The 20,031-nt window shown below is 44.5% G+C and overlaps 1 protein-coding gene across 2 annotated transcripts in view; it reads left to right on the top strand.

Moving 5' to 3' along the window:
* DNMT3A (DNA methyltransferase 3 alpha) overlaps positions 1–20,031 on the top strand; it is a 2,439,715-nt gene that overhangs the window by 165,917 nt on the left and 2,253,767 nt on the right. The window lies entirely within an intron of this gene.

Below are 20,031 nucleotides of genomic sequence, written 5' to 3'. Positions count from 1 at the left end.
TCCAGCTTAGTAAAGGAATTCTGCCTGACCTTGTGATATAAATTTTCCCATTTGCCTTCCTGTCTTTAAACTGTAGCTCACCCCAAAACCATCCGATAACATCAATTCTTATTCCGCCATAAGCTCTAGGTCTTATGTCTGACTCATGTAAGTATTCATGTCTTCTTTTATCCCACATATTTTGCGGAATTAAGGTATATTTGGCACCAGAGTCCATCATCATGTGCATGTTTACTCCATCAACACGCACCATAGCTTTAGGGCTTTCCAATTCCTCCTCATGCTCTTCATCCATTATGATAAATACGCACTCGTCATCTTCTCCATTGCTGTCATTATCATCTCCGATCCAATTCATGGAGTTATTTTGTGCTCTGCAACATCTAGCATAATGGCCTTTGCCTTTGCATTTCCCACATATGATCTTCAGTGCTGGGCACTCAGGATTGTCTGCCCAGTGATCTGTACTATCACATCTAAAACATTTCCCGGTATTTCTCCTTCTTGGACTGTTCCTCTGCCTTCGTGAGGGAGAACTTCTCCTTCTCGTGTGTATGTTGGATACTCCTTTACTCCTTTTGTCTTCATTCCACGAAGGTTTACGAATTTTGTCCCACTTGTTCTTCCCACCGGTTACTTCCATCACTTGGGCTAATGGTTCATTATTCTTGTTAATGTTCATATTATTATTACTCCTTGGTGTGTCATGTTTGACTTCAATAGAAAGTACCCTGTTCTCCAGTTCTTGAACGCATTTCTCGGTGTGTTCAACTTCCTTGGCTATTCTTACAACTGTATCAAGGGGTGGGTCATCTTCAGCCCACAACTTTTCTCTCACCTTGCTGCTTTTGCATTCCAGCATAAACTGATCACGTATTCTCTCATCCAATTGAGCATTGAATTTGCAAGTCCTGGCCAATTTTCTTAATATAGTTACGTATTGTTCAACACTTTCGCCTTCTTCTTGGACTCTTTTCCCAAACTTGTAACGTTCAAGGATGGTACTCAATTTTTTTTCATAATGTCTGCTCATCTTCTTTACTGAGCACTCGTATTCATTCAGATCTGCACTATCTTCCGGTGATAATTCAGGCAAGTCTTCAAATTTTTCTTGTCCAGCTGGCCCTAAACAGTGCAATAGGAGTGACTTTCTTTTTTCTATGCTGCAATTCTGTCCACACACTACCCCTGCGTAGTGCTCGAAAGCTTTAATCCATCTCTTCCATGGAATTGATGGTTCTCCTACTTCTGATAGGAAAAACATGGGGGGTGGAACACCACTGAATGCCATGGTGGATTGAGCGTGTGTAGATTTATTGTTTATGGAGCATGCAGTTCAACTGTATTGGTATTCTATTGGAGGGTGCGCTGTAATGATAATACTCCTTATGCCTGCCTTGTGCGTTTGAAAATTTGATAGATTTAGCTGAGATATTATGTATTCAATTTGTATTTTGGTTGTGAGCATGTATTACTCTGTTTCCCCTTGTATTACCCTCAGTTTCCCTATTGGGCTTTAAAATATGTATGTGCCGATTTCAGTGCTCATTTACACTATGTAATACGGTAGTTTTTTTTGCTGTCCGTAATGTTGGTAGTGATTGATTGGCCCTATGTGTCCGGAAAAGGGCGGAGACTTACTTGTTCTGGCCGCTGCAACGCCAGGAAAAGCGGAGCGGCCCCTGTGGATCCAGTCGTTCCTCCCCGGCAATATGGATTGATTAATGTGGCCGCTGCAACGCTCGGAGGGAAAAGCGGAGCGGCCACTGGGATACTGTATTTGTCGCGGAACCGCGGTTCTTCAGGGGGCGGTGGAGCCTGAATCCTCGTCGCCACTTGTGGTATATTGGTACGTAGGAAAGCAAGTGCAGTATTATTGGGGAATTGGTATTTATTATTCTCGCATTAATAAGTATTCACATCAGGCCCCACCGGCTGGTGAAACAGGCGTTGGACTTCGAAACCCGCATCTCCGTGTCCTCGCTCTCTCACGTTCCATGACACGTTCTTCTCTCTCTCGTGCTCCTCCAGCCAGCCTCCCACCAAGTTAACATAGCTAGTGAAATATACGATGCTACACCAAACAGAGACACGAGGCATAACCGGTGGAGTCAAAAGGCTGTGACTGTTCCCCATGTTCTGCTTACCCAATGATGACCTGACACATTGTGTAAGTGTTTGGCAATAAAAGGCTGTGGTTTTTATCGCACATCATGTAGTAGTAAAAACAACATAACACATAATGTACACTTTGGGGCACAAGGTCCAGGGTTGTGCCCCTGGCCCGTGCCGCCACACCTGGATGGGTTGCTGGCCTAACAGGTTCTCCCCGCCCCCCCAAAAGTTACTTATATACATCCTCTTTCTGCTAGACTATTTATCATTTCTGTATGGGAAGTGTCCATCCTTTTGTCCGATAGGTGCGTACCATCGCTGTGGAACAGCTCAGGGTTTGCCAAGGAGATGGCACTGTGCCTGATAAAAATAGATTCCCCTATTCATGCAGAACTTTTCTACCGCCCTGTTGAATTATTTTCTTGCTATGTCAATTGCTTTATATGACATCACCCCTAACCATATCTTTCTGGGCAGTATGGCTGAGTAGAATATCTCGGCTTCCCTCCAGTTATGCGCAATTCAGGTGGATCTTTGAAAGCTACTAAATCTGTGAGCCGGTCATGAATCTCGGACCACTTCATTCCCCTGCATCCCCACCATGAGGTGATGGTGTTTTGGAATGCCGTTCTTTGTCTCTTCCGATACCTCCCTGTTCTGAAAATGAGCGAGTGTCCCATTAGCCACGAAGATTTTAAACGGGCATCGTGATATGTTTGTGAGAAAAAAAAAATCCATATTAGTTCTGGTCTTATATAACTTAAGTCTGATTCCCAGCCCCCTTTTGATTTGACCTTTTGCGGCGTGGGGGGGGGGGGGCAATTCCCCCTTGCCAAGCGGTTGTTGCTGCCCCTATTCTGAACAAGTGGTTCCCATACTCTGTGCTGTCCCACCCCGCTTTTCCAATGGTTTTCATGTGCACAGCTTTGAACTGAAATTGACTTAAAGCAGTGCCGTCCCTGTGTACCAGGAAACAGCCACCAACGTGTGGGTGGCTTTTGCTATACTGATTGGTGATGCACAATGGGCAGTACATCATGTCATCTATGCAGTATATATTGATCTCTTCTGCAACCTGTCTTGGATGTTTGCACTTCCACAGTGATACTATCTACTCTTACTTGCACATCCAATATGCCCAAGCCATCGCTGGCCTTTGTGCTTGATGCAAGCATTTTGCTTACTCTGAAAGCGCCGAAATATGCCATGGTGAATGCTGCTTTAAATAGCTGTGCCTCATATGGGTGTGAGCACACTGTATCCAGTAACCCTAATAAAATTACAATTTTTTTTTTTCGATGTTCAACCAGCACCTCTTATCCTCTTATCCTTCTGTGGGCACTCCAGTTTCCCCCACCCTTTCAATGCATACGTTATTAATGCGCTGTGGGTTGGGTCTGAAACTCCCTGAATCTTGACAAAATATGACACTGCAATAAGGTGTCTTTTTGACCAATCTTTTTTTAATTTATTTTTTATTTAATTGAAATTCCATTTTTACAAAAGTTGTTTTGTTACAAAAGTTTTTTCCTTTTTGTCTCAAACATTGTCTTCTATTTGTTTTCTGTTTTTTTTCCCTCCCAAATTCGGCCTTCACCAATTCCAATGAATCACTTTTGGCATTTCTTTTCGCTGTGTGGAGCAGTTTTTTTTTCATGTTCACATGTAACAGACAGTTTGACAATTCGGTTTCGATGTTGATTTCTCCTCTACGTTTCCCTTGAAATCTGCCAAAGGTTTCTGAGTCAAATAGGCAGGGTTAGCATTTTCCTGTGATCTTTCTTAGTGGCTGCCCTTCCAACTCAAGCCACCTCCTGCAACCTATCAAGGCCTAATGAGTGGAAGAAATGGACGGTTGCCACCACCCACCTTACCTTTTCCCCACTCATCAGCCGTGCCAACCATTCCTCTCTATCAAAGTAGCATAAGTCTTGGAATAGAGGACCCAAGTGCGCCGTATGTGCTGAGTTTGTACCCAAACATTCAAGGAGAAGATGTTTGTTCTCCACTACTTTTTTCTTCTTGCAAAATCTGCAGAATTTTGTGGTCGATTGGCCTCTTACTGACAGGATTTCATTAGTTAATAGCAGGTTCATTCGAATCCTCAAGTAGGTCTGTCGAATTGAGCGGTCGGGAAAGCTCACCAAGTAGGTCCTTACTGCATTGATCTTTATCTGGAGATAAGGCAGAAACAATGATAATTTTAGCTTTGCTGTTTCTTCCAGGGTTTTAATCCAGTCGAATTGAAGTAGGCGCTTACAGACCTTGGTGGGATTATTTATCAATTCCTCCTCAGAGTTTACAATTTCCCTCGGGAGGGCACATTTTTTTTCTCGTCAATTTAATAATGTCTTACATGTAACTTTTTGTTTAGTTCATTTCGTAACTCCTTCAGGATCTTCAGTGGATTAGTTAAGGAGTTCACTGTACAGCATCTGCTTATTTCTAGCTACTGTGGATTTTAATGACATAAGGTTCAGTTCCTTGCCGCCACAGGAGTTGAATTTGGGATGTGCAATACTCGACGCCAAAAGAGCCCTTCCAATTTAGGCCACAGGCTATCCAGTAATGATGGCATGGCTTCTACCCCATATGTCAGGTTTGCTGCCACCTTTGACTTGTAAAAATTGATGATAGGGACCAAGGAGAAACGGCCATATTTCTTGATGATTTTCGCCTGAGCTACCAGTGTTTTTGTTTTCCCGTGGAGGTGCTCCTGCACGGGAGTTTCATTTATGTTATTTTTGATGATTACGCCCAAGTATCAAAAGTGTTCCACTTTTTCCAATGAGCTCCCATTGAGCCTTATTTTCGTTTTTTCCTTTTTCCTAGTTTATCGAAGGACATTATTTTTGTTTTATCCTTATTGAGTTCAAGATTGTTGTTACTCAGGTACTTTTGTAGATTTGCCAGTTGTCTCTCTGGGCCGATCATGGTAATGTCTAAAAGTATAATATCAGCGTATATAATTCTAGCTATTTTGTCATCACCCAGTGAAGGAGGAAACATTTTAACTTCGTTTTCGTGATCTTTATAGTCGCTGATGTAGGCGTTATATAATGCTGGTGCCAAGGGGCACCCCTGCTTCACTCCTCTTTCCGTCTTTACTCCGGTTGATAGAAGACCTGCGTTGTTCAACCTGACTGAGATGGATGTGTGGGCCCAAGATTGAATCTGGACAGTTGTTAGTCTTTAGTTTGCCCCACAGAGCTTCCCTGCTGACCTGGTCGAATGCCTGGACCAGGTTAACGAATGCTAAAGAAATTGGTGGTTTGTTTATTTTGCATCTCGCTTTCAGGGTGCTCAGAGCCAATATATTTGCCGAAGTCCCCAGTCCTTTAACAAAGTCCGTGTGCATTGGATCTGCCGTTTTGCTTACCCGGGTACACTCTTGGAACTTATCCAAGGCCAATGATCCAAACATTTTGCCTATAGTGTCTAAGGGGGCAATTGGCATGTACTGCCTGGGGCTGTCTCTAGCCCCTTACTTAAAGATTGGGACAATATGAGCTTTTTTCTAGGAGATGGGGATTTTCCTTGCCCTCTTGCAGTTGTCAAATACCTTGCTTATCAACGCAGCCCTTGCCTCTGGGAGCTGTTTTAAGTCCAGGTTAGAGATTCCATCTGGCCCACCTGCTCTCGAGTGGTTTAACTTTTTTTTTTATCCAAGATGACTTCTGGATCATGTGATATATCCCAGGGACCCCCCCAAGGATGCCGATGAAGGTTTGGGGGGTGGTTAGATTTGTTCAGGGGCTTTCTGTATAGATTAGTAAAATGGTCAATCCACTCTTTCTCCTCCACATTGTTCTGCAGCTCGTCTATTGGGGAGGTTGATTTTTTTTGACCAGTGACCAAAAGGCTGTTGATGACTTGCTACTCAGGGCACTCAACATTGTTTCTGAATCTTGCTGATGCAATTTTACACGGTGATGTCTCAACCATGATTTGTACATTTTTGTTTTTTTTGTGTTTTTTTTCCTTTTACACAACGCTGCTTCTGCGTATAATTGCGCGGTCTTGTATATGGAAGCTAGTCTTTTTAGTTTCCTTACAAGCCGCCGTCACTCAACCATTTGTGCGTTAAATTCGTGGCGGTGTGGCTGAGGATTGTTGACCCAGAGTCATAGATTCTTGTAAACCTGCAATAAAGGTTGGTAGTCCACTTTGATACTGGTCTCACCTTCCTTATTTGTGGTATGTTTAGAATATCTGGACTTGAGGGATGAAATTGCTTCATTTGTTAAATTAAAACCAAATTCCATGTGGTCATAAGTAAGTTGTGATCACTGTGAGAGGTTCGCTGGATTGCGAAGACTGTTATCTGGGCCAAAAGCTCTCTTGATACATATGTATGGTCAATGTTAAAGCCTTTCCCCTGTCTTTCCCATGTGTAGATATTAGATGATTTGGTTGATTTCAACCAATGCAAGTTATGCAGATCCAATGCATTCATTAAGGTTTCACGCTGCCGGCCCCGCACTGCTCCATCCTTTAAGGTGATCTTACTTTTTTTCAAATGTGCTGGATTTTGACCAAGAACATTTAGATCACCGGTGATTATCACATGGTTTATTTGAAAACCGTCCACTGCATCCTCTATTTGTTTCCATGCTCTCTAGGAAACCTATGGTGGTTATTGCTGTGGGGTTCCAATAAGTGTTTATCAAGAGGATAAGTTGGATTTTGGCTGCTCCTTTGGCAGTCTGTGCTTGTTGCCAATCTAGAAGGGTTGCTAATAAGAATTCCGTTGCTTGAAGGCAGTTCTTAATTGATGGGCCACACCCTCTGCGTACTGCATAATCAGTCCCAATCTGGGGCACCCTTTTAGTCCTTTTTTCCACTGGAAAAGGAGATGTCATACCCCTCAAGCGTTGGTTGTTCACAAAGCCAGGTCTCCTGGAGACACCAGGTGTCAAAACTTCCAAAATTAACATCGTTGTTGGAGGTTAGATGACTAAATCCTTTTGTGTTCCAGGAGCCTAGTTTAAGTACATTTCCCGACCACTCTTGGAGATGTTTTGAAGGAGAAGCAACCAAAGCGGCCTTATCCTTCCTGTATGGTGGCTAACATCTGTGGTTTCTCTTTCTCAGCGGCTTCCCACGACGAGTTTTTAGGTGACGAGCAGTGAGTGTCCCAGCTCCTACTAGGGTCCTCCCTCTTTCTCGCCCTCTCCTCCAACTGGGGTGGTAGAATACGGCTGTTCTGTGGGTAAGGTCCCTTGGGCGTTCTTCCCCTCAGTGTTCTTTCCTCTGGAGCCTACTCCTGGTTTCTATGTTTGATCGATCTGGTGGTATTTTGGATTGGTTTTCCATGGTTTGATGGGGCTTGAGATGTCCCGGTTGGACCTGTAGATGTCCCCCCCCCGACACGTCGCCCAAACGATCCTGATGGGTCTTATTGTCCGAGTGATGGTTTGACATTCTCTCAGGTCTTAATCCATCCTTGTTACCACTCCTTGAGGATGAGAGCCCCTTTAGCGAGCCATCTGGGTTGGTTTCTTGCAAATTGTAGCCCAGGTCGAACAAATAGTTTGATGCTTCCAGTAATAATTTTTTTGATTATTGGTGAATCCACATGGAGGAATGAACTGTCGTTACCCCTGGTCGCGTTTGGTTCCACCACCTTGAGGTCGTTCGATACAAGGGGCCTGAGGCTCGGAATTTGCGCTGGTTCAGCGATTTAGGATCAAGTTATCTTTCAATGGTCTCAATCTCTCCAATAGAAAGGTTCTACTGCGTTGGGGGATCAACAAAGGTGGCCCTTGATTAATTGGCTTGCTTTGTTTCATTTTGTCTGGATGGTTGCTGTGCTTATTTTGGTTGCCTTCCGTGGCGAGTTGCCTCTCTCTGCAATTTCGAGATCTTCCACTTGACTTGAAAGCTTTCAGGGGAGAACTGGTTTTCGGCGTCCGCTTTAAGGGAACTGTCTCCCAGATTGAAGAAGAACCTTTCCTGGCTTGGTCTGGAGCTTCAAGTTTCTTCCCCCCGATTAAGGTCTCCACCTCTACCTCTGTGGTTGGTGTAGCTCTTTATGTTCGCACCTTTTTCGTGATTGAGCGGTTTGGGTGTCCGCTCCTTGTTAGGTTCATTCTTTCCCAGGTATACCGCTCTTTTGCAGACTTCCTGCGTCCTGGCGATTGATCTACAATGAGTGGTAATTTTGCTGGATGTTCATGGGAGACTATCTCCACGTCTGTTTCCTCTATTTTTCTATTAGTTGACTGGTTAGCTGACAGTTCAGATTCCGAATCCTCAACTGAGTAGGTACTTGTGTTCATGAGATCAATCGATGATTCTTCATCGTCTGACTCTGTAGCCGATTCTTCACTCACTCGATCCTTCGCTCTATTTATTTCCCCTGGTCTTCTCGCACGGTATTGGAATGATTTTTTTTTTTTTGTTTGGCCTGTTTTTTGAAGCGACTGTTCCTTGTAGTCTTAGAGGATCCTATATGGCCTTATAGGCTGAATTGATTTATTGGTTCAGAGGTGGATGACTATTGTCAAGGCATTTTTGTGTAAAGATCCCAAAGGACACTTGCGGTGTTTCCTTCTGGGGGTCTTGTAATACGCTCTGAACTTTGCTATTGGGCAGACTTTTCTGTGTTGTCTTAGTTCTGGTGTCACTATTGTCGCTTTGAGACACCAGACTCAAAGCCGGCTGGTTTTCTGAATCACCAATATCAACATGAATTGGTTCTTCCGTGCCCGGGGTGGCCGTAGTTCTCTCACTCTTAGCCCCTGGCTCCTTTCTTGTTTTCGAAGGTGCCACTGGGGCTATGATAAAGTCTGTGTCAGTCTGACCAGCGTCTGCATTTAACAAGCCTTTTCTCATGCCGTACTCGGGCCTCCCTGGTATCCCAGAGTAAGCGGCTGTCGATGCTTCGAGTTCAGAAGAAAAGGGGAATATTAAGTTTTTCTCTCTTGGATTGGCCATGATGTACCCCTCCAGAAAAGCTAGCTTTGTACTCTTGATGTCTAATAGCGTTGTTTTATCCTTCTGGGCGTCGTTCAGTGCCTCATACAATTTGCAAAATGGTGCTGGAGCGATTGTGATCAATGACATCATTGACATGAGATCTATTTTCAGAGGGGGAATCTTTGGCCTGTGTTGACGCCCTGAGTCGTAGTGAATGCAGTGCTCGGTGGCTTTTCTCGATGTCTATACTCATTTATTGGTTGTCGCATGCGCTCTCGTACTGGGCTTTTTGGAGTACGATTAGCGGGCTAGAGGTTAGTAGGGATCTCGTAAGCGATGTCATGCGCTGGTGAATGAGCAGGTTCTTTACCGAGGTCCATGGGCTCTCCTCCCAACTCCTTCTGCTTGCACCTGCTATCACTGGGTCGTGTTGCTATTGGCACTGTCTCTTGGGCCGTGCTTTTTGGAGTTTCACCATAAGCAGCCCTGTTTTCGTCCAGGGAAGGGATCTTGTGTAGTTGCATTGTTATAAGGAGCACAAGGGGTGGGGATATGTTTGCTGGCCGAGTAAGGGCCTTGGGCGTGATATGGCAGCTTAGTTGATTTGAGGCTGGGGTTGACTTATGTCCCTAATTTATTGGATTGCATAGCTCAAATTCTTCTGACTGAGGGCTTTGTGCCAAGGGGTTACTGGCCTTTGACTGTTCAGGCTCTCGATTTGTAGGTCCCTCCGTCACTTCTAAGATTTCAGCATCAGAGAGTTCCGTTTGGTTCCCTGAGTAAGAAACCAATTTCTTTTTGAAGAAAGCTTAGAACTTGTTTGACTGAAGTTGTTGCTTCATGAGGTTGACAGTTGATTTGCGATTTGGATGTCTAGCTGCTGCTCCGCGTCTTGCAATGATTTTCTTATTGCTCTGATGGCCTTTGACAGCTAGAAAACCTTTGTCTGCACATCCTTTCAGGTCGTGTGATTTAGGCAGGACCAGTATCTCCACAGGCTGTTCCTCGTTTCGTGCCTCTTCATTAGAGATAGAATCACCACTCTTGGTCATCGCAATGGGTGATTGGGCTTTTTCCGCTCGAGGTCTCTTCCCAATGGGATACCCCGGTGAGGCTGCTTTCTGTTCCAGGGGTTTCCCAGGGGCCTCCTCTGTTAGGTCGTCAGAGTTTTTGGATCTGTTATTACGGGTGAAAACCTTTGCACCTCCTCCCTGCCCAACTCATTTGCCTCAGGTAGTGATGTTGAAGGGCAGGGAGGCGGCCCAATTAAATCATCAAAAGCAGTGGAGTCCTGTGCTGCGTGGAAATCGATAAGCGGGGTGTAATCTGTCCTGCTCCCCTCAGCAGCTCGTCGCACCCCATCACACCCAAACGCTGGTCTTTTTTTCCGAGGTTCGGAGAGGTGAGTGGGGCATTTACCTCACTGCTTCTTGGCTGACTAGGACTAACGTCCTGATTTGCTTGAAATAATGTGGCTTCCGCTCCAGTTGAACTTGGTTTGCATAGGGATGTTAGCTGCTTTAGTTCGTTGGTGGATTTGTGTGGGGTTTGGGGTCTGCGATTCATCGCTGTTCATTCGACTCCTCAGTATAGATCGCCAGTTTGTCTGGCCTCGCTGCTTGGCCTGCCGTAATAACTGCGGAATTTGTCATTGCAGGTATTGAAACTACCAAAACCTCCAAGTGCTCCGCGTGAGTTGTACCTCCAGGCTCTTCTGGGTTAAGCTGGCAGAAATTACTGAACTGTTGGGCGTCTGGCTCGTGGGCGATGTTCCTTATGACTAACGCACCACTCATAGATTGCCTTCTACTAGTTTGTATTTTAGAAGGTTTGGGTGCGGTCAAGTCAGTACCCATGGGACGTTGCGACGAAGGAAAGTGGAAGGCTCGCTTACCTGACTCCAGCGAAGCACAATCGGAAGCTGAGACAGATCTTTTTGGGGTAGGGTCTTTCTCCCGTGGCTTATAGCTCCAGAGCAGTCGCCCTTCTTCTATGGTCCTGTTTGCCGCGGGGCTCAGCCGTTATGTGAGATGCCTCTTTACTTATTACTGGCAGCCAATCAGTATAGGGGACAGCTCCATTCACCGTCCACCCAAACAGCCAAAACAGTTTCTCCAGCCCTTTGCTCAAGGCTTTACTGCGCAAGGGCTGCGCAGGCTTTCTTTTCAAGGAGCACGTATCAGCGTGCCTGATCAGCTGTTTGCCGGCACAGGTAGAAATCTGCTTCTTAAAGGAGCCGCGCTCCTGGCACACTCCGTCAGCTTCTCACAAAATGATGCAATGATCTGCAGCCAAAACAGCGTCTTCAGCCCTTTGCTCTCCAGGGCTTTTTTCATCCCTTGTCTGTATACCCATTCCAGAAATGTGTTCATCTCTTTTGTTGTTATTCCCTCTATATGTGATAAACTTGTGACCTTTAGTACCGTTTTAAGACACTTAGTATATTGCGCAGTGGTCATGGTCGCCAGAGCCTTCTTGAGCAGGCCCAATAATAACCCTGTCGCAGGGTCTGTGTTTCTTGCAGGAAGCGTGCTCCTGCTGACACCCGTCTTGAGGTGTGCGACACTCCTGGTGTTGCATCCTGGCCCCGTCCGTTCGGTATTGATGCTGTCCTTATTTCTCTGTCAGTATTTTCCAGCACTCTCTTGGCACTTCCGTCATGCATTTGTCAACGTCTGGAGACATTTTCCGAAATGTCTGCCACTGAAATCGTGATTATCTGTCAGAAATATTATCTATGCCAGCGATATGTTTAGCCCTTATTACAATGTTTCTGTTCAGAGTTATGCTGGTCATGGCCCTTGAAATCCGTAAAACTAGTTGGCAGTTGGTTGACCTTCTGTTTATGATTCCTACCACCGCCATGTTATCTGACCATGTAATGAGCTCAGTGTTTGCTAAACGATCGCCCTAAATATGGAGTGCCAGCCAGATGGGTATGATCTCTAATGGTGTAATGTTTCTGGTCAGCCCTAGTGCATGCCTTGTTTCAGGTCATTCGCTTGCACGCCATGCCGTGCACAGTATTGCCCCAAAACCTTTGCTCCCAGCAGCATCTGTAAATAGAATTTGCTTATTGTCGGTATTTAATGTATGCGCCATATTGTTGTACCGTTGAATTTTGACATTCTTCCCATACCAACAAATCTTTCCTAACTTCTTCCCCCAACCTTATGTGCAGGTGGGGTTTATTGCATCCTTTGGTTCTCATTTCCAAGCTCCTTCAACACTTTCCCTTTACGCGATTGCTCTGGCTGCAAAATGTAGGCTCCCTGCTAATGACTGTAGTTCCTTAACGGCCCCTTTTTCTTTACCCTTTAGTGCTCTGATTTTTCCAAGTAACTATTTTCCTAGGCGGTATCCTACATACCCCTGCTACTGAGTCTCTCTATGCCCAGGAAAGTGATGCTTGTGGCTGGTTTGATAGTTTTTTTCTTTTACCAGTGATATGCCCCACTGTACTGCAATTTTCATTGTTTCTGACAGTGAATCCTAGCATTCCCTTGTCCCTGCTAGCCCTATCAGCAGGAAATAATCCAAGTGGTGCACTGCCTGTGCTGCCGGTCGTTTTCCCAAAATGCCCATTGAAGGAATGAACTGAATTGTTCAAACAATGCGCATGATATCGCACAGCCCATTGGCAGGCATGCATCTATGAAAAATGTATTTTCAAACGTGAAGCCTAATCAAGGTGGATAGTTTGTGTGTACTGGCAGTAATCTAAAAGCTGACTCTGTCTAATTTTGCCATTGAAGCGTCACTGCCGGATTTTCTTATTAATCGAAGTGCCTCGTGGAAATGTGTGTATATCACTGCTGTTTCCATTTCGGGGGGTCCCATCATTCACTGATGGGCCCTGAGGGGAAATTGCCCTGGTTCTTTTTTTGGTACCAGGCCCAGTGGTGAGCAGATGTGCTCCTCGAACAGCATTTCTTCCCAAGGCCCTCCAACTCTGCCTAAATCTAATTCTTTCTGAATTTTTTCCCTTACTATTATTGGGTTTTCTACTGCACACTTCTGTTTTTTTGCGATCTTTTTTGGCCCATGGCCCTGTAATGGGATGTTGAATCCTACCAGGAAACGGTTTGATATGGATCGATTTATCTCTTTGTTGCTTTTACGGGCATAAACTCCATGATTCTAATGGGTGTTCCCCCGGTGTTGGTGGGTCTTTGAGACCAGGAATCTTATTGCTCCTCTTTTTTGGGGCCTTTAGTTGGTAATCTGGTGCATCCTGCTGCTGCTGTACTCTCCAGTACATGTTGTACAAGCATGTTTAGATCTGCACTCCCTAGCCCAGGGACAGTAACCTCTCTCGAATTTCCAACATGTAATGTTGGCGCTGTTGGTGTTTTGTGGTTTGCTTGTGTTCTGGCTGCGGGTATTTGTTTTTTTTTTTAAACAATTAATTAAATTCCACATAGAACACATAGATCAGCAAATTAACAATGTCTCACAATAATCAAAAAACAAAATCAACACTAACATAAGCATTACAAAGAGTTCATACCAACAAATGACCAATTAAAGCGAGACATCTTCAACATATTACCCCGAATATTCCAAAGACAACACAAACACAAGTGACAACAAATGATACCACAAACGGAAAGGAGAAAATAAGAGAAAGAAAAGAGAAAGAGAAAGAGGAAAGCTAAGAAAGAAAACCCATCAACCTCACCTTGAATCCCTTGCTATCAAAATAATCCTGCATATACGTCAATCATAGAGAGCCATAAATGTACCCCACAGCTGCATGTAATCCTCTTCTTTATCTTTATTATGAAATGAAACCTTATCATAGCTTGCCAAGACATGCAACTCCATCAACCAATCATCAACATTTGGTTTTTTCCTTGTTTTCCAAATCCTGAGTATCAACTTAATCGCAATCATTATAGCTCTATCAATCCAACAAGAATGCCTCCTAGCGCTTCCACGTCTATTTTTCTTGGAAAGCAAAATTATATTCACTGCAGACCTCTGCAAGACAATACCAAAAATCAGATCAATCCTATCAAGTACCTCTTTCCAAAACATCTGCACTCTCGGGCAATCCCACAGTAGATGCAATAAAGTGCCCCTATTAACATCACAACACCAACACAAATCATTAGGTCGTAACCCCAGCTTAAACATCTTAACCGGTGTCCAATACAATCTCCCTACAATTTTTTGTCTAATTAGACGTAAACCCATATCGGGTCCCAAGTTCAAAGTAACCCTTAGAACATTCTTCCAATCCACTTCAGAAATGTCATCCTGAACCTCTTCCGACCAAATTTCTCTCAATCTAGACCATGCTAATTGGAGTTTCTCATCAATAGGCATAAATTGCATATAAGTACTCGCACAGTACTCCTGGCCTTCTAACAGCTTACTAATCTCTGGCTTCTTTCCAATAGAACCATCCGCCATATCCATCCTACTATTCAATATAGAAACCAAAGCCAAGTATCTATTCCTCTCACCCAGCCTCAATCCATATCTATCTTGTAATTCCACAAAAGTCAACCACCTGTCCCCATCATCACATCCTCCAACTTCAGAATACCCCTATTTATCGAACTCACCCAATTCAGACATTTATTATCTATTTGTATAACATCATTAAACCATATAGAAGCATCAGGGCTGAAACCATAACTCTGATTGTTTTCCCTAAACCACTCTCCCATCACTTTTCTAGTCGCCACAATCGGAATAAACCGCAACCTCTTATTCAGTAATTTACCCATACTGTATAAGTTTCCCAGTTCAAATGGTGCACAAACGTCTCTTTCCATGCGCACCCAAAGAGGTTCTTTTGCATTCCGTTCCCTAAAGTAATACAAGCTTTTTTTCAGCAAAAAGGCTTTGTAATATTTTGTCAAATCCGGGAATCCAAACCCCCCATCCGCAACCTTTTGAATCAGTATATATTTTGGAACCCGAGGCCTTTTTCCCGGACCCCACAAAAAAGAAGAAAAGAACTTCTCAATTAGGATTAACTGCTTCTTACATAACAACGGAATCGATTGAATAATATATAAAATCTTCGGTAAGAGGACCATTTTGATTGCATTAATCTTCGCCCATAAATTCAACTGCAACCTTTCCCATCTCTTAATCAATAACGACATATTCGTGACTACCAAGTCCAAATTAAATTGCAGCAATTTCTTAAATCTCTGATAATGTGTATACCTAAATATTTAACACCCTTCGGAGACCACTTACAATTCCACGAACGCAAGACATTACAATCACATCTGCTAGACAATGGAAAGATCTCCGTTTTGTCCCAATTCACTCTGTCCCGACAGTTCCCCCACTACCTGAAACATATTTTTTATGACATCACCACACACCTCAGGGTTTGACAGCATAAGAAGCATGTCATCCGCATACAATAAAACTTTAACTTCAACTTTGCCCACCATAATTCCCTTAACAATCTCACATTGTCTAATATATGCAGCAAGAGGTTCTAATGCCAGATCAAACAAAAAAGGTGACAACGGACAGCCTTGTTGCGTGCCCCTCAGTAAAGGAAACAAATCCGAAATCACTCCATTGATCAAAACTTTGGCCCTAACATCTCTATGAATACATTCCACCATTTTCATGAAACTTGAACCAAACCCCATTTTCCTTAAAGTGAATTCCAGAAACTTCCAGTTAACCCTATCGAAGGCCTTTTCAGCATCAAAAAAACCAATAACATCATTCGAGTCCTTCCCAAAACGTTCACCCACCACATTTAACACAGTTCTACTATTATCATAACCATACCGCCCTGGAACAAACCCCACCTGAGACTCATCAATCAAATCTCCCACACATAACCTCAGCCTATTGGCCCAAATTTTTGTGAACATTTTTAGATCGACATTCAACATCGAAATAGGTCTATAATTTCCACACTGAGCATGATCTTTATTGGGTTTCGGGATTACGACAATCAAAGCTTCTTTCATTGACTCACACATCTCCCCTGTAGCCATGAATTCATTATAGAGCTTACTCAAAACTGGCGCCAATTGGACGACAAATGTCTTATAAAATTCCAAGACTATACCATCAGGACCTGGCGATTTTCCATCATTCATTTGAGATATAGCAGTGCTAACTTCAGCCTCTTCAATTGCAGAGTCAAGTAAAGTCTGCTTCTCTAGAGCCAGTTTAGCGAGTGAAATTTTCCCAAAAAATGAATCTAATCTCTCTACCGTAGGATCACCGTCTTCCCTATACAGTTTCTCGTAAAAAACTTTAAAATATTCATAAATATCTCCATTCCTGTGTAATGTAACACCTCCAGTAGTCTGAATAGAAGAAACACAGTTATCCGCCCCCAGCCCCCTAAGTTTACAAGCCAACAATCTTCCATTCCGATCCCCCGATTCCCAAAACTTCTGTTTTGAATAAAACACACTCTTACTTGCAAGGTTTTGCACATGAGTCCTCAATTCCGCTTCCAATTTATGCAATTTCAGTTTGTTTTGACCTAAGGCATCATGCGCACAAACCCTCTGCAATTCTCTGATCTCTTTTTCGAGATTTCTAATCATTTCCTGATTATTATTCCTTGCATGGGCAGTCCTACTTATTAGTTCACCCCTCAATACTGCCTTAAAACAATCCCAAACAGATTTAATGCCGGCTGAATCTAAATTTTCCTCAAAGTAGCATGCAATAAATGCTTCTAAGCCCTCTGTAACCACACTATCTTTTAGTGTATTAGCCTGCATTCTCCACCTTTTTGGTTTGACACCTACATTATCCAAAAGCAACTGCAAATCCAATAAGGCGTGATCAGAGATTCCCCTTTCCAATATATTCGTGGACACCGTCTGACTACTCAACGTAACGCTAACAAAGAAATAATCAATCCTAGAGTATGAGTTGTGAACAGGTGAATAAAAGGAGAATTCCTCCTCATCACGATGAAGTTCCCTCCAGATATCCACAAGTTTGTATTTAAACACAAACGCCTTGAATTCATCACTTATCTTCTGGCTGCGGGTATTTGACCTAGCCACCCATGGCTGTTTTTTGCCAATAGGGCTGCTCGGTTTTACCCCGATTCTCTGGTTCTGTGCATTTATTGTTGCTTGCCTGGGCTGTTTTTGTGTGTTGTACTCTTCTCTCCACAGCAAGGTGTTTTGGTCTTCAACACCTCCTGAATGTATAAGTTGTTCTGCACTTCACCCCATTCTATTTCTGAGTGTTTTGCCGTGGTCCGCCTAAATTGCTAGTCATAAGTATGCCATGCCCCACCCCCCAAAAAAATGCCCCTTACTTCCTGAATGTTGTCTACGTATGCGAATAACTCCCCCCCACCCCTCCTTCATTCAGTTTTTTTTCTAACATCACTGTCGCCGTTATATCAAAACCCTTTAACCAATTGTGCTCGACCTGTGATTTTCTTAACCAATATTTTATCTTCAATCTTTTTGGCGGGTAAGAGGCCCATAGAAGTGAATGGGCGTATGAGGGGCTTGGCGGGTGATTCATCAGCTTTCAAGGCGGCTGACACCCTCCAAAAGCTGGTGAGTTGACAGCTATGTGACACTCTTAAGGGGGCAACCCCACAAAGAAGAAAAAGTAGTGAGATTCTGATGGAAAGGTGGTAGCGATTGTTGCATGTCACCCCTGTAGGGGGACATGGTATCTTCCAGTGTGTTGTCTTGGTCACGTGGGGAACCACGTGACCAAGTTAATAAAATGAACAAGCCGTTTCCGGGCTCGTCAGTCAAGACCAAACTGACTCTGTGTGTGTGTGTCCGTGTCAGCACCATGCTGGTGCCTCATCACGTGCGCTGGGCCCAAGGATGGGGCCCAGCTCCAGGACGGTGCCCCTGCCGGGCAACGCCGTCCGGGCGGTGCACCTGCCGGGCAATGCCGTCCCTGTGTGTTCCCCTGGCCCTGTGAGTCGGGCCAGGGTGGCGACCCCGGCCTGGGTTCCCCCCGAGCCGGAGCCGCGGTAAGCCGGTTGCCACCCGGCCATGTGCAGAGATACGGTGATCTGGATCGGGTGGGGTGACCCCCACCCTTTGTGTCAGCGGCATGATCGCCGCCCCTGTGAGTCCCGTCGGGTGCTCCCCGACAAGAGTATGGGGCTGCCCGGTGACCCGAATTGTCCCCAACAGTGATCTAGGGACAGAACAGGAAACGTGCCGTTTTTTCAAACGAGAAAGTAATACAACTACAATAAGTTTCACTTGAGAGACAACGAAGTAACGTTTTCTTTGATGGTGTAGTCCACTTTTAAATCTCTGGAAGCCGTGAGTGATAGATTTCAGCTATCATGGTTGACTGCAGAACTTCCCACCAATGGAATGCAAAATGAAAATGGAGTTCGCGGTCGCCACTTTTTGGGGTCAGGGTGTGTACTCTGAGGGGAAACGCACCTGGAGCCAGACTAATTTACTCCGTCGAGATATAAATATCGATAACCAGAAAACGGAACATAAATCTAATTAAAAGCGGTCTTGGAAGCACGCGTCTGATTATTTTGTGCGGGGTGAAATCAAGGGCGCAGAGACCGGGCGAGAAGAGTGCCCAGCTGGCTGTGTTTCAAAAGCCCGCCATGTTCTTTGAGCTGGGTAGGTGAACGGGCGATGGGAATGGGCAGGGGGGCGGGAGGGGGCGGACAAGAGAACCTCTCCCCCAGGTGGAAGGATTGTATTTGACAAAGTGCCGGTTGAATAAGCTGGCCGTGGAAAATCCGGAAGCGGACGAACTGTGCAGTGAGTCCGCCCAGCAGCACGGCCTGCGCCTCGAGCAGAAGCCCCCGCCAGCGGCGCCATTGGGGCAGTCATTGCCTGCTTTGCCAGGGGCAGCCTTTGTTTTGTGTTGGTAATCGACCGTGCGTAGGTGGGAGGGTTTTTCGATGTTGTGCATCTTAACCCCATGTGCCAGAATCACGGCCGCTGTCATTTTGTTGTGGCGCATTTGAAAATCCATTCTTCTAAAGAATGATCTAGAGCGCGCGAGTAATTACAACCAAAAAAAACACGCCTTTACCGACAGGCGCCAGCAAAAGGCAAGGCTGCTCGAGGAGGCACCCGGGGTCACGGCGAGAACATTACTTGCCGCCATCTGACCATCGGCGGCGGAGTGAGTTTACGCGAAATTTGTAAAGCGGGAATGTATATTTTATGTCGTTTTTGTAAAGGTATTTCATTTTTGCGCGGTGCTTAATAGCAGGCCACAGGTTGTGCATTGACGGGTCTATACATTGGAATAATGGCCAGTAAAGAGTCCTCTCATCACGTTTAAAAAAAAAAAAAAAGTGTAATAGAGCTTGGATGTTTTGACACCAGCGTAGAAAGTAACACGTTTTGTTAAAAAAAAAAAAAAAAAAACAGGAAGGCTGCCTTTCAGTTTAAATCTTTGACGGATACCCCCCAGAGACGCCCCTCTGTCGAGTGCCACTTAGTTGCAGCTCTTTTTTTTCCTTTCATGTAACTCAAGTGCTGGCCTAAACATTGCTGTGAGATTGCACAAACTGAACAACAGCCCGTGAGGTGTTGTGGTTTTCACAAATAGTTGTAATGATAGATATTAAATGTCCAGACAATTGCTTATGATAAATCAATACATTCCTGTCATCCAGAAACGACCACTCCACAGGCCAAACATTGCAAGAGTGACGCAGCTTACCAGACCACAAACAACCTGGACTTCGATGTAGTGGAAGTTAATTCCCAATGTAATATTTTCTAATGTCCATTACAGAGAATTGCACAAGTGGAACAATGGGATACATCTAGTTGCACGGTTTGAGAAGATGGAAGCAAATTCATATTTGTGTTTGATTAATTCAAGGTTTCAGGTCTTTGTTTTCAAGAACAGAGGAGAAAAGTTGGTAGTGGTATAAACATGGAGCTCCTTCAGGAAAACAGAACATATTGGGGTGGTGGGAAGGCAGGCGACAAGTCTTACATTTTAAACAAGGAGCTGAACTAATGGTTCCCTTTTTGGCGGTTGTAAAGTGCGTCTCACTCTTCT

This window comes from Ambystoma mexicanum, chromosome 4p, assembly GCF_040938575.1.
Source record: "Ambystoma mexicanum isolate Mex_15411 chromosome 4p, UKY_AmexF1_1, whole genome shotgun sequence".
In the NCBI taxonomy this organism is placed as follows: Eukaryota; Metazoa; Chordata; class Amphibia; order Caudata; family Ambystomatidae; genus Ambystoma; species Ambystoma mexicanum.
The sequence above is the reverse complement of the archived record's forward strand: the minus strand, read 5'-3'. Positions and strand labels throughout refer to the sequence as shown.